The 16036-nt window shown below is 40.4% G+C and overlaps 1 protein-coding gene across 3 annotated transcripts in view; it reads right to left on the bottom strand.

Moving 5' to 3' along the window:
- TANC2 (tetratricopeptide repeat, ankyrin repeat and coiled-coil containing 2) overlaps positions 1–15303 on the bottom strand; it is a 386861-nt gene extending 371558 nt beyond the window's left edge. For all 3 annotated transcript variants that reach the window (XM_061144314.1, XM_061144315.1, XM_061144317.1), the window contains exon 1: positions 15269–15303. The gene's annotated coding sequence lies outside the window, so the exon portion shown is untranslated. The remainder of the gene's footprint in view (positions 1–15268) is intronic.
- Between the last annotated feature and the right edge of the window lie 733 nt (positions 15304–16036).

Here is a 16036-nt window from a genome sequence, read left to right as displayed (position 1 = left end):
GGTTACTCTCTTTCTGGAAAAGGTCAGTTTTCATTCCAATCCCAAAGAAAGGCAATGCCAAAGAATGCTCAAGCTATCACACAACTGCACTCATCTGACACACAAGTAATGCTCAAAATTATCCAGGCCAGGCTTCAGCAATATGTGAACCGTGAACTTCCAGATGTCTAAGCTGGTTTTAGAAAAGGCAGAGGAACCAGAGATCAAATTGCCAACATCTGTTGGATCATCGAAAAAGCAAGAGAGTTTCAGAAAACATCTATTTCTGCTTTATTGACTATGCCAAAGCCTTTGACTGTGTGGATCACAATAAACTGTGGAAAATTCTGAAAAGAAAGAAAGTGAAGTCGCTCAGTCGTGTCCAACTCTATTGCGACCCCATGGACTGTAGCCTACCAGGCTCTTCAGTCCATGGACTTTTCCAGGCAAGAGTACTGGAGTGGGTTGCCATTTTCTTCTCCAGGGGATCTTCCCAACCCAGGGATTGAACCCTGGTCTCCCACACTGCAGGCAAACGCTTTACCGTCTGAGCCACCAGGGAAGATGGGAACACCAGACCACCTGACCTGCCCCTTGAGAAACCTATACACAGGTCAGGAAACAACAGTTAGAACTGGACATGGAACAATGGACTGGTTCCAAATAGGAAAAGGAGTACGTCAAGGCTGTATATTGTCACCCTGCTTATTTAACTTATATGCAGAGTACATAATGAGAAACGCTGGGCTGGAGGAAGCACAAGCTGGAATCAAGATTGCTGGGAGAAATACCAATAACCTCAGATATGCAGATGACACCACCCTTATGGCAGAAAGTGAAGAAGAACTAAAGAGCCTCTTGAGGAAAGTGAAAGAGGAGAGTGAAAATGTTGGCTTAAAGCTCAACATTCAGAAAACTAAGATCATGGCATCCGATCCTATCACTTCATGGGAAATAGATGGGGAAACAGTGGCTGACTTTATTTTTGGGGGCTCCAAAATCACTGCAGATGGTGACTACAGCCATGAAATTAAAAGGTGCTTACTCCTTGGAAGGAACGTTATGACCAACCTAGGCAGCATATTAAAAAGCAGAGACCTTACTTTGTCAACAAAGGTCCTTCTAGTCAAGGCTATGGCTTTTCCAGTAGTGATGTATGGATGTGAGAGTTGGACCATAAAGAAAGCTGAGAGCTGAAGAATTGACACTTTTGAACTGTAGTGTTGTAGAAGACTCTTGAGAGTCCCTTGGACATCAAGGAAATCCAACCAGTCCACCCTAAAGGAGATCAGTCCTGGGTGTTCACCTTTGGCCACCTGATGCAAAGAGCTAACTCATTTCAGAAGACCCTGATGCTGGGAAAGATTGAGGGCAGGAGGAGAAGGGGATGACAGAGGACGGGATGGTTGGATGGCATCACCAACTCAATGGACATGGGTTTGGATAGACTCCGGCAGTTGGTGATGGACGGGGAGGCCTGGCATGCTGTGGTTCATGGGGTCGCATAGAGTCAGACACGACTGAGCGACTGAACTGAACTGAATTCTCTTTCTTCCCAAAAAGAACTGCTGTCTGCAACAAGCAGCCTTCAACCATGGTGGGAAGGTCATGAAAACCAGCAGTTCTGCTGCCACTGCCAAACAAGATTCAATGTGCAGCACTGCCAGTCATAGTAGCCATCTCAGTGACAAGTGAACAGGAAGAGTCAGTATCCCCAAGAGGTTGTAGTCTTGTTTGGAGCAAACAATGGACTAATGGACTATGTGGGGATTTAATAGCAAGTTCCAGGTGTCAAGATAGCCAAAGGAGGTTGATAATCCCTTTTTATGCCCTAGGTATTGATTTTTTATTGTGCCAAGACAACTTAAAGGAAGAAAGAATAATCTTTCCAACAAATGTTATTGGGGCAACTCAATAGCCATACACAGAAAAATAAGCTTAAATCCACCACATACAAAATTAACTTAAAATGGATCAGAAACCCAGCAATTCCACTTCTAGGAATTTATCTAAGAGAAATTAAACATACAACCACACTCAAAGTTTGTACTCAGGGACTTCCCTGGTGATCCAGTGGTTAAGAAGCCGCCTACCAATGCAGGGGATATAGGTTCTATCCCTGGTCCAGGAAGATTCCACATGCCAAGTGGCAACTAAGTCCATGAGCCACCAACTACTGAAGCCCAAACACTCTAGAGGCCATGCCCCACAATAAGAGAAGCCAATGCAATGAGAAGTCTGCACACCACAACTAGAGAGTAGCCCCCACTTGCCGCAACTAGATAAAGCCCACGTGCAGCAATGAAGACCCAGCACAGCCAAAATAAATAAATATTCAAAAGCAAAAAGAACATCTGTGAATCATTAAAAAAAAAAAAGTTTGTACCCAAATGTTTATAGCTGCATTGTTCATGATAAACAAAAACCAGAAAAAAAATCAGAAAGTCTATTATTTGGTGAATGGATAAACAAAATGTAGTATGTCTATACAAAAAATAGTAATATTCAGCAATGAAAATAAAAGTACTGATACATGCGCAACATAGATTAATCTCAAAAATGTTATGCTGGATGAAAAGATAGAAGCAAAAGACTGAATAGTATAAAACAAAACTACATATTGTGTGATTCTACTTATATGAATGTCCAACAGCCAATTTATAGAAACAGAAAGCAGACCTTTCTGTTGCCTAGGGATAGGGCTGGGAATGGAGACTGGATGCAAATAGGCTCAAAGAAATTTTGGGGGGGTGAGAGATATACTGTAAAACTGGATGATGGTGATGTGTAATAATCATTGAATTATGCTGTTACAAGAGGTGAATTTTGTTAAATGTGGGTAATAACTCAATAAAGCTGTAGAAAGGAGAGTTTGATACGGTGAACAAAGACAACTGTTTCTGCAGAGTCTGGTATAAATGAGATAACAAATGAGGAAGTCGCTGGAAGAAGAAGTAATGTTAAAAGAAGGTTTCTTTAAGATGAAAGAAATTACAATGCTTTTATTCTGTTGCCAGTGATCCAGAAAAGGAGAGACAGACAAGAATTACAGGAAAAATGTCTTTGAGAAGGCAAGAAGGGGTGAGCTCTAATGGACGAGCTCAGTGGGAATGGCCTTCAAGAGAGGAAAAGACAATTCACAGTAACACTGGTGAAGATGCAGGTGGTGGGAAGACTTCTTCTGTTTTCTCAGTAAAATAGAAAGCAAAGAAGTCATTAGCTGAAAGAGAAGACAAAAAGTGGAATGTGGAAAATTTGAGTACAAGGGAAAGATAGGATCATCTAAGTGAACAGGAGTATGGAAGAACGACAGTAATACAGTAGGCGAGCTTGGCAGCACTAAGCAAGGAATTTAAAGTTATTTGGTACTGGCCAAGAATTGAAAGTCAACAGTCATTCTGCTCCAGCCACATTCAACTACAATTGTATGGGAGTACAACAGGTAGAGCTGGTTTTAAACTTTTTGAATTAAAAAAAAATTTTTGGCCATGTCATGCAGCATGCTGGATCTCAGTTCTCCCGGACCAGAGATTGAACCCACACCCCCTGCTTTGGAGGCATAGAGTCTTAACCACTTGGACCATCAGGGAAATTCCTGGTAGAGTTAGTTTTAACCAGGCAAGAACCACCAAAGAAGAAAGGTCAAATCAAGAGGGTTGAGGCAGATGGAGGAGATCAACTGTAATGATGCAGTATGGGAATTCAGCTAGTTTGAGGGTAAAAATGAAAAAACTGAGGACATGAATGCATTGAGAAAGAGTGAAAAGGTGGTAAATTAAAAGGTCCCTGTGAGATCAACGAATTAAGGTTGCTGGGTAATAAAAGAAATGAGCCTGAAAAAATAGAAGTGGTAGTTGGAGAGTAAAATGCCAGAAACTGATAGTATAGAAAGTTGTAATTTTGAGAGATAGCGAGTTCTAGGACAGCAACTCTCAATCCTGAGTGTGCATTAAAGTCACCATGAAAAACTGTCAAAAACCTTATCTCAGGCCACACCTCAGACCAGGCAAATCAGAATCTCTGGGAGTTAGTCCTAGGCACCTGTAGTTTGCCAAAGCTCGCCAGTTAATGCAGATGCACTGAGACTTTAAAAATATCTGCATAGAGTGTGCAATAGAGTGAATGGCTGAGAAAGAAGACAGGATCAGTGAAGAAGAGAATGTCAAGAGACCAGAAAATCAGAAGGATCATCTATATGAACACTGAAATCACCATAATTATAAATGGAGTAGCAGGAGACTAGCAGTGAACCCAGAAGTCTAGAAGCAACTATGAGAAAGCAAACAGAATACTTAACCCACCTCACTAGAAGGAACCACCACTTTAGAACTTGCCAAGAGAAGTAAGTGCCCTCAGGCAAAAGGTAAGTTTCAGTTAGAGAACAAAGATAGTGCTGTTTAGAGAAAAATTTAAAGATAAAAGGGAAGTTTTGCAGATGATGGACAGTAAGAGCCAGAAGGCACAGAGAAGGGCTTCATGATCATAAAGGGGTGGAGTTTGAGATCAGGCAAGAGAAATGAAGGAAAGAGAAGGTTCAGAACTACTAGAGGAGAATCTCCTCTAGAAGATTTCAAGAAATCTCAGAAAGCAAGCCCCCATATTTTTAAACACCACACAAAAACAACAGAATAAAAAGCTCAGAAAAGTTAGACCCTTTCCTGAGCCCAGTCACACTCTAAAAGATTCGTGTAATTAATTTCAAGTAAAAATGAGTCACAGAAATGTATCAAGGTCAATCCCACATAAAGTTGTTATAAGAAGAGAACATAGGGACTTTCTTGGTGGCACAGTGGGTAAGAATCCGCCTGCCAATGCAGGGGACACGGGTTTAAGCCCTCGTCCAGAAAGATTCCATGTGTCGTGGAACAACTAAGCCCATGTGCCACAACTAAGTCTGCATGCTGCAACTACTGAAGCCGGCATGCTCTAGGGCCCACGAGCCATAACTAATGAGCCCCTGATCCACAACTACTGAAGCCCTTGCACCCCAGGGCCAGCAAGTCACAGCTACCGAGACGTCATGCTGCAATTACTGAAGGCCAAGCTCTGCAATAAGAGAAGCCACCACAATGAGAAGCCCATGAACCAAAATTAGAGAGTAGCTTCACCTTTCACAACTAGAGAAAGCCTGGGCACACAGCAATGAAGACCCAGTGCAACCAAAAAAAAAAAAAAAAAAAAGAAAGAGAATATGAAGCAGAATAACATCATTGCAGACAACAAAAGTGTGCTGCAAAGACATACCCACATAACAGATCAAAATTAAAACCTGCTATTTCAGAATGAGAAAAGACCTTAGGAAAATGACATAAGACATTAAAGAACAACAAATACAAGAATTATAAAAACTCAAAATGAGCCATGACTCGAGTAAAAATTAAAAATAAAAGGAGAGACATATTCCAGAAATGAAAATAAGAGTAAATAAAAAGATAGCCCCTTAAGAAAAACAGAAAGTAAAAAAGAGAAAAAAATTAAACTCAAAAAATAGACTAAAAAGATCTGAGAAAAAGTGACAAATATTGAAGATGGCAAAGAAGACTGAACATACAACTGACAGGAACTCCTGAAGAAGATCAAAGCAAGGAACAGAACATATAGTAAAAACAATAATTAAAAAAAAAAATTTCACTGAAATAAAAATATTTGAGACTACATTTTGAAAGGTACAAGGTGTACCTGAAATTATCAACTCAGAATGATCAAAATGATTTTACTATCACTAAAGATTAAAGAATAAGAAGAGAGGAAGAGAAAAACTGAAGGGAGAAAGAGAGAAATACAGACCTATATAGATAGGAAATAGACTACATAAAATCAGAGATGAACTGGCATTATTGGGTTTCTCATAGTATAAAAATGATAAAGTACATGATGAGATTAGACCTGATCATCTCAGCGCACATAAATGTGGCAAGACTTTTTGTGTAGAAGATAAAGAATGAGTTACTGATACTTGAAATGAGAATCAGACTAGCATCAGACTTATCTATTGCACAAGAAGCTTAAAGACAGTGGTAATAAGCAATCTACATTATATAGGGGGAAAAATGATTATGATCCAAAAACACTATGTCCAGTCAAGATACACTTTAACTGATCAAGAGAAAAGAAAGGCATCTTCACCTAAGCAAGCATTCAGAAATTATGCCACACACACTCTGAGGAAATTACTCCAAAATGTTATTGAATGTTTTTCGGCACCTATTAAAATAGTCAAGGTCTCTTTTTTCCAGTCTCCAACACTCCCAGAGTTGCAGCTAGCAATAGAGATGTGGCCAAATCCAAGAAAAATATCATATATGACCAGTCCTAGAAATGACTTCAAGAAAAATAGATCCTAAGAAACACATATTCTGCCAACAAGCACAACAAGAAAGCCCTCAGAAAAATTTAGGCCAACGTTTCCAAGACAATGAGCACCTGAACAGAGGCCAACAAGGTGGTCATTAAGCCCAAAAGTAATCAAATAAAAGATCTTAAAAAGTGCCAGCCCTAAACTGGACAGGCTCACCCATATCATCCATCCCAGTCTCTAAAAGTATGCTTATTTCCATACTGTCAAGAGGATTAGACTTTGGCAATCAAAAGCTGGTAGTGAGGCCAAGGTCAGAGTCAAGGTCCAGGTCCTACACAGTCCTCCTAAAGACTCCAGAAAAATGGTTTTTGTCTATTAACTTTGAGGATCAAAGAATTGTACAAAACTTAGACTACTGTCCGAATGGGCAGGCATCTCCTTTTGCTGTTTTATATAAACACAATACAAAGTCCCCCAATTCACCCCAAAAGAGAGAGATAATCATATACTTTTTATCTTTAACTTCATTAATATAAAAAATGTTGATATTTAAGTAGCTTTGCTTCCCTGGAATAAATTCTACTGGATCATGATGTATCTATTTTACATGCACTGCTGGATTTATTCTGCTAATATTTTATTTAGAATGTTTGCTTGTCTAGTCATGAATAAGAGTGGCTTAATGTTTATAATAGCAAAAAGAGGAAAACAATATCCATCAGGTGGAGAAAAACAAACTAAATTATGGTGTCATATGCTATGCAATGTTATTCAGCTTTATAAAATTAATTAGAGTTTCATTTACTAAGCTGGAGCTAGCCATGATATATTCTTAAATGAATAAAACAAGTTACAAAAAGCCTATATATGTGTTTATATACATATATGTATGCTTGGGCTTCCCTGGTGGCTCAGATAGTAAAGAATCCACCTGCAATGTGGAAGACCTGGGTTGGGAAGATCCCCTGGAGAAGGGAATGGCTACCCACTCCTATATTCTGGCCTGGGGAATTCCATGGACTATGTCACAAAGAGTCGGACACGACTGAGCGACTTTCACTTTTTCACTTTCACACATGCTTTAATAGTTTCTGAGCAAAGAGAAAGATGATAAAAAAAAAAAATACTTGAAATGTTAGTTAATGCTGGTTACCACAAGGGTAAAAGTGGCGGAGAGGAAAATATTTTTTTTCTTCCTTTATCCCTGGTTTGTTTATTTCTGTGGTTGCAAGCAGAGGAGTACTTTTGGAATTTTTTTTAAAAATAGAAGGTAGGGGAAGGAGATACCAGTTATCTACTGTAATTAATGACAAATTAACATTTGTTGACAAGTAATAAATGGCTTCCCTCATAGCTCAGTTGGTAAAGAATCCGCCTGCAATGCAGGAGACCCTGGTTCAATTCCCAGGTCGGGAGGATCTGCTGGAAAAGGGATAGGCTACCCACTTCAGTATTCTTGGGCTTCCCTTGTAGCTCAGCTGGTAAAGAGTCCACTTGCAATGTGGGAGACCTGGATTGGATACCTGGGTTGTGAAGATCCCCTGGAGAAGGGAAAGGCTACCCACTCCAGTATTCTGGCCTGGAGAATTCCATGGACTAAGTTCACGGGGTCACAAAGAGTTGAACACGACTGAGCAACTTTCACTCACTCAATAAATGGCTACCGGATACATCCAAAGGAAAAACAGAATAACATTATCTAAAAGAAGAAGAGGTACCATTATAAAGTTCATTTACTTAAAAATACAAAACAATCCAATCTGGAACCAAAGTTGCATATGAGTGGCCTTTCTAAAGGCAAGATGTCTTCATGATAAACTAGTTTTTAGTTTACAACTAGCACAAACTTATTAGGTTGTGTATATTATGACAACCAAGGATAAACCTAAGATAAAAAGTGAGTCACGTTAAAGAAAAATAGTCAATGAATTAGTGTTTGCATGATATGTACACAGATGAGCAGAAATGGGCAAAACGTTATAGAAACCATCAAAGCTTGGGGAAAAAATGAGATTTTGAATACTAGCTTGTTATACTGGAAAAAGAGGGGAAACTCTTTCTGGTGTATTATTCTACACTGTAGATAGATAAGTCCTTTTTTTTAAGTAGATCACAAAAGACAATCAACCACCTTGACTGTCACAAATTTTTTAAAGAGAAAAATTACAAAAAGCTAACAACATGGCGCATGGTGGCAGGCAAGTGGGGGATAAAGTTATCACCCAGAGGAAGTTTCAATTATTCACAAAAATGAGAAATGCTTGTAAAAGTAGAAAATGTTGACATGATCAAATTGAAAAAAAAAAAATTGCCAAAGGGCTCAATGTCTCAAGAAGTGTTGTGGTTTGCTATTTTCAGAGGAAATTAAAAATTACTTTTCACAATATGTGGTACTTAAAGGGAAACAGTACAAACAGAAATGCATACTAGGAGTCTGCCTAAGAGTTTTTATTTTTAAGTTTACATTTATTCAAGAACTTTTTCTCTCAGCTCTTATCAAATCTTTCAAAAATGAAAATTTCAAGACACTAAATTAATGAGTAGCCGAATTACCATAGGTTTTTTTTTTGTTTTTTTTTTTTTAATAACTTACTAGGCTGAAAAGAAGGGCAAGACAAAACAACAAGGAAAAGCTAGACTGACAATGCTGGTAAAATATCATGGGGAGGAATTATGTGAAGAACATCAAAAAACCAAAAATCCAGGACACTCTCCAAAACCTAATAAAAATGAATATTTATTAAGAATTAGATGTTGTCCTAAGGATTTTCCCCTGACATTATTTTATTCATCATCATCAAAATCCTGCAAGAGAGGTTTTAACTCCTCACACAGCCAGTAAGTGACAGAGCGATAATCTGAACCTGTTTTCAGAGTTCAAAAACTCACAAGTTCATGTTCTCTCTACTATACAAGGGGTCTCATGATTGTTAAGATTTCAAGTTTCTTACAATCAAACAACAGTCTTGTCATCCTACAATATAACAACGTCTGAAGAGAAACTTCCAAAGAAGTCTCTTCCTCTTTAAATCCCTGAAAAGGAAGAGCTAAGATTCTCTGACGCTGAAGCAGGATTTGAATGTGTGGTAGTAAGTCTTCATCCCACATGCCTACTAAAGCTAATTACCTTCATTCACCCTAATTCACAGTCTTCAGGAGTTCTACAGGATTCCATGGAATTCGAACTGAAATAGAATTCTAGAGTACAAATACTGATCAAGCTTCCTTAACTTTGCCTTATCAAACTTTTAGCAATTACAGCTAGAAACTGTGAGACCCCTGAAACAAAAGGTTAGGAACAAAGGGCTAAGAAGAGACTTCCTTCAATTAGCAGAGGGAATTTGCTGAGATCTGAGGTGGAGTCTCCTGCCTAAATGATTAAATCACAGTATCTGCATACCCACTCCCATTTCCAAATCTAATAACTAATCCATTTATAAGGCTAGATCCTAAGGAAGGGAAAAAGAGTTTCCATGGCGATAAAAAAAAACCTGGTGCCATATTTCTTCATGTTGTCCCTGTACCAGATCAGATATGTCATCTGATATAATCATATATTATAACGTAAGCATGGTATTACACACAAAGAAATAAGCATAATTACCTGGAAAAACAATGGTTTTTTCATATAACAATGACTTTGTTATATGTATACAAAATATGTATATAAGAGACTGAGACCAAGCAGGGAAGAATGTTCTCTTACATGCTGTGCTCCAAACCTTCCCACTTGAGATACCTCTTCTGAGGGTGAAAAAAAAAGGCAGAATCGAGTAATACATTTTGTCAAAAACTTCTTCAGAGTTAGATGTAATACGGGTGTCATAAGGAGGCACAAGACGAGTCTGTCAGATAAAACACTGCCATGGCAATTAAATTTTTTAAGAAACATACCAACAAGATTATTCACTATAATGCAACTACTCAGTTTAAATAAGTGACATCAGAATCTCACAAGTTCTGATCAAAAGAAAGGCATTTGAGAGGTGGAATATATCGTGCACTCAATAAAGGCAGAAATTAGTATCATGGTGAAGGAAGGGTTAAAGAAGGTGAGCAATTACTAACATCAAATTAACTCTTTGCCTCTTAAACTTAGTCATGTTTACCCTTAATTATTCAAGAACAAACAGAAGCTGAACATAAGATACTGTGGTAATGTGTGGCCCACAGAAAAGCAACTTACCTAATACTTAGAACATCCACAAACACAGCTTTCAATGACTTATAAAGATTTTGTAAATAAAATAAATGGACCTAAAAAAAGAAATGTTCTTCTAGAAAAAAAATTAAGGAATTACAATTACTTACTTAGAGCTTTCTAGAATATGAAAAATCCCCACCAGAAACTTTTTTCTCTGATTACATCCTCAACCTGCTTTAGCCTTTTAAAACCCAGGCCCAAATATCACATTCTCCATCTAATATTATCTTAAATCTGAAATACTTAAGGTAAAAATATCCTCTAAAAGGAAGAAAAAGGACCACTGGGTGGGGAAACACAGCGTTAAGTCTTTAAGGTCTTCTTGTAACCTACTTCTCTCCATCAATCTTTAGAGACTCATCAAGGTCATGATGTAGTCTCAATCACCACACACACAGCTCCTTGATTCATTTTTTGTCATAAACAATCTTCATCTAATACAAATTACTGCAAAAGATGCTATTCAAATAAACCCAGTAGTGTTTTCATGGTATTATAACAAAGACAAAACTATTTATTTACACAGTGTCTTCCTTCCAAATCGACAACAGTATTCGATAACCATAGGCACTGAGCAGATACAATGTTGAGAAAAAAAATTCCAAACAATAAACTAATTTTCAAACTATTTTATAATATGTTACCTTGATCAGACTAGTACTAGAAAAGTAAACAACCATCTGCAATTGTTTGTTCTAGTTCCTTGAAATAAAAATCTGGGTACCAACAGTACAAATATGACAGAAAACACTGGTGATCCTGTATAGGCATGTTTGCGTGCTCAGTCGCTTAGTCACATAGACTCTTTTAGACTCTTTGCAACTCCATGGACTGTAGCCCCGCCAGGTTACCCTTACCATGGGATTTTTCCAGGCAAAAATACTGGAGTGGGTTGCCATTTCCTCCTCCAGGGTATCTTCCCAACCCAGGCATTGAACCTGCATCTCCTGCATCAGCAGGTGGATTCTTTACCACTGAGCCACCTGGGAAGCCCTTTTATAAGTACAATCCAACATAATTCAATGAGTGTGCCCAATCAGTATATCCCAGAGATTCAATTTCAATTCTAAGAGGAAGAAATATGACAAGGAGAGAATTTTGCCACATTCTTTTAATCATACTTGTTCTTCCTTAAATCTAAATAGTATCGACTACCTTAAAACTCCCCTTTTGGAAACACTGGTTTAGTATACTCTTTTCCAGGCTTACTTCCTTCTCCATTCAAAACAATGCATACAGAGTCATTCAGAAAATACTAAAAGAACAAAGGCCTTAATGAGGAAGTGGGGGGGGGGGGGGGGTGCGGCTAGAGAGCTTGCACAGGACAGTTAAGAATCAATGACGGAAGAGGGAGATAATCTACTAATGTTTAATCATCTTAATAAAACCTTATGATAAAGATGCAAACACAAAATGAGGTTTTTCAAGTATGCTAAAATGAGCCATTGACCAATATAAATACAGAGCAGGACTTGACTCTATGACAATTTATTAAATACACTAAAGTATATAAACATACATGAATTAGTCTCAGTCATAATCAGTAGATTATATTGAATTGTCTTATCAAACAATGTATATAAAAATGAAGGAAGTGTTTGACTACATGATATGTGATTCATGGAATGGCAGAAAGTTTGACTAAGAGAAGAAAATAACTGTTGAGTATAGGAGGTGATATTCATTTCTTAAACCATGTGGAAGGTATATAGGTGTTGGCTGCATGATTATTCTTTTATACTTTATAAATTTTATAAATATTATTTCATATGTAGTCAATATCTATAAAACAGTAAGCGCAAGAAAAGCCTGAGCAAATATTTGTTAAAGAAAAAGATAAAAAGTACATATGCATCTGACCCATTTTTGTTAATTCTTTTTTAAATAGGATCATAAAAATGTAAGCAGATAGGAAAAATAGATCATTTCTCTATAGAAAATTATTTCTATAGCTCTACACAGAGATCTCTACACTATTTCTTTAAAAGCACCAGTAAACCTTTACTGAACACTATGTGCACACACACACACACACACACCAAACTACTTGAAAGTAAAACTTTCAACCTCCAAAGGTCCCCCCAAAATCAAAATCTCCATCATAAATATTTCCTTAACCACATGAAAAGTATTGATACTCCTCTACTCATAATCCCAGAAATAAAACTACAAAAATAAATTCCTAAAGAGAAATATTCATACTTTAAATAACCAAGTATTTTTGTACAGTTATAAGTAACGTAAGTATTTTTTGGTGTATTTGGTGTATTTGTAACTGAATAAGTTACAGTTATAACTGTATTTTTTGGTGTATTTGTAGGCTTAATATTTATGTGTCTTACTACCTACCTGGGCTTATCCACATCTATATATTTGCTTTTATATGATGGGCACCTGCATTTTAACGATGTGTGTCAACACTAATTTGATTGAGAAGGCAATAGAGTACACTTATGAAGAGCACAGAGTGTGCAGCCAGAGTTCCTAAATTGAGACTCAGCTCTTCCACTTGCTAGCTAAATAAACCTGGGCGAGATATTTAACATCTCAGTGCTTCAGTTTCTCATTTGCAAAACGGAAATAACAGTACACACCTCGTAGGGTGCTGGAACCAATTAAAACCTGCATAACAGGACTGGCACAGAGTAGGTGCCATGTAAGAGTATGGCATTACTAGCAGCACTACTAGTAGTCCCATAGTCTCAAACATACTGAAAAACATTCTTAGCAATCTGAATTACTGACAATTAGATACTATTAAAAACAGATATTAAATCTGAAGCCTGACTGACAGTAAGTTTAAAGCCCTGAGACTCTGAATAGGTGATTATAAATCTCCATAACCACTCTATCCAGAACAATCTGAGGAGAGCGGTTTCCCAAAGTACAACTCTCAATTTCTTCCCTTACACAAGGGGGCAGTGATAACAAGAAAAGAATGGGGCTCTGTAACACCTCTTCCTACAGACAGTAGGGGGTGGCAGTACATATGGCTTACAGTCAGAACAAAACAGGAAGATCCAACAGAATTGCTCTTTATTCTCCTCAGGCCCTCTCCTCATGCTTTAGCCCCCACTCACCCCCAAAGTGAGGGACACATCAACAGAAATGACTAAAACCCAAAATTAATCATGAAGCAAAATCAGTTTTGTCTTTGAAGCAAACAATCCCTCAATGGCTGAAACTGGATTCAGGAGGAAGCCAGTCAGTATGAATTTTCAGATTATCTGGCAAATGTTCTTCTAAGAACAACATTCAGGCAAATAACTCCATTTCTCTGCAAGAACTGCAACAGAAGGCACTAAAATCTCGTCAATAATTAACTATACCCTAATGAACACATGCAGCTATTTCTGCTTGTTTCATAGTATACAGACACTCACTGAATGTATATAAGTTACATTAAATAGCTCACGGAGCTGTCTTTTGTTACTTCTGAAATTTCAGCTACATTCTGACAATCCTCTCAAAACACAGATGTTCTTCTTAAATGGAAGTCACAATGTTTTGCAGCATGTGTAATTATATGTATATATACACACACACACATGTATGTATGGAGGGGGGATGAGAATGTTTAATATTTCTGTGCTCACATTCCTAAGATGATCTACCTGGGAAAGGCTGAAAGAAGCACTCCACTGACAGTATCCATGTTGTTGCTTTTTATGCCACCTTTACTGTATTCAATTTCTTTTTCCTATTTTGCTACCCCAACAATCAAGCATATTTCACTACTGTCATTCACTGCAATTAACCATTGCAATAGCTTTTGGCTCCAACCCTCAAAATGCCTGAAAATTTATCCCTTTTGTTCACCATATTGTTTTGTTTTCCTCATTCCAGAAATTTTCACTCGTATAAAAATGACGAAAGGGGCACCTAGGAAAAAATGTCCCTTTGCCCAACGATCTTGAACTCAGAATTATGGTCAAGATGTGGGGTGCGTTTTTTTGGTGTGTCTTTTGTATTTTTTTCTTTTTTCTTTTCCTGGAGGGGAGGAGAGAAGACAGTGAAAGACACCCAAATCTTCCTAATATTAATTATCATTGTTTATGTTTGGTGAAAACCATTTTACACATCCTACACCTGGAATAGAACACAGGCTGCAATTGTATCAGTGCTCTACACGCTGACGGCAAACCGGAATTATCTTAGCCCTATTTTTTCTTTCCCATCTCACAACTAGACACAATTTGCTTGTTTCTTTCACGTGGGCACTCACACTATCTCAAAAAATAGCATATCATAGCTCCTCTCGATTTCCTGTGATAAAATATCTAGCCATGAGCCTTATTAATCTCTTCTTAGACTACGCCTCCTTTCCCAGAGGAATTAACGATATCACTAAAGAACACTTCTGCTGTGAATTTCAACGCCATACAGGCCAACCCACCCTGTACCTTACCTGGCACATTTCACAACTACTTTTATGCTGCATTCTGGGGGCACATTTTGCAACTCGTTCTGCACCACCTTCCCTGCCACGTTTAGCAATCTGCCTGGCATCTCCTCCCGGGTCCCCGTCATCCGGAGATTCTCTCGGTACCAAATTCCATGACACCTTCGGTGACACCGAAGTGACCGATCCCGGACTCATCCGAAGCCACCCCGAGGGCCACACTGGGAACCAACCTTCCCCACGCCCTCCACACCGGAGGCACTCCGCTGCCCATTTCGCTGCCTCCCCGCTCGCCTCCGCCCCTCTCCCTGGAGCCCGGGCGCCGGAGGCGAACGCCCCTGTCACTGAAGCGACCTTCCTTTCCCGGGCTCCCGCGGTCTCTCACCTGCCGCTCTGAGGGGGGGGGGGGTCTCGCTGCACCCCCGGGGCAAGCCCCAGGCCCCGGGGTCTCCTGTGAGGACCGCGCCGCCCGCCGGCGCCGCCCGCGATCCCAGAGCACCTCGCTGCGCTCCGACGGCCGCGGTGGGTTTGCGTCCGGGAAAGGCGCGGCGGGGCCTCCCGGCGGCGAGCGCAGCCCGCGGCGGTCCCCCTGTCAGCGGCGGCGCGGGTGCAGGCTCTCGCCCCTCAGCGCCGCGGCGGCGGCGGCGGCGGGCGACTTGCTCCGCCTCGCGCGCGGCACAGCCGGGAGGTGAGCGCGAGGGGGATGGGAACGGGGGCGGGGCCGCCCAGAGGAGGCACCGAGGGCGGCGGCGGGAGGGCAGCGCCGGTGGCCCCGGGTCCGACGCTCGGAGCGCTCGCAGCTTACCCCGCCGGGCGGGCGGCTCGCACGAGGCGGCTGTGCCAAGCGGGCCCCGCCGGAGCAGCGCGCCCTGCAACCCGCGCCCAGCCGGCCGCTCGCTAACGCCGCCGCCGCGCCGGGGGCGTCGCACCCTCTGAGGCCGCCCGCAGCCCCGCCCCCTCCGGGCCGGGGTGGGGAGGAGCGCGAGCGCGGAGGGAGAGCGCGTGCGTGGGGGCGCGTGCGTGGTGGAGAGCGCGCGCCCCCGCCCCCTCCACCGTTTGGGGGTGGGGAGTGGCGAGGAGAGAGAGCCGAGACCGAACCCGTCTCTGCGCCGAGAGGTTGGGCCCTGGTTCTGCCGCTCTGTGAGGTCCGGGC

The sequence above is a fragment of the Dama dama genome, chromosome 5, assembly GCF_033118175.1.
Source record: "Dama dama isolate Ldn47 chromosome 5, ASM3311817v1, whole genome shotgun sequence".
Classification (NCBI taxonomy): Eukaryota; Metazoa; Chordata; class Mammalia; order Artiodactyla; family Cervidae; genus Dama; species Dama dama.
The sequence above is the reverse complement of the archived record's forward strand: the minus strand, read 5'-3'. Positions and strand labels throughout refer to the sequence as shown.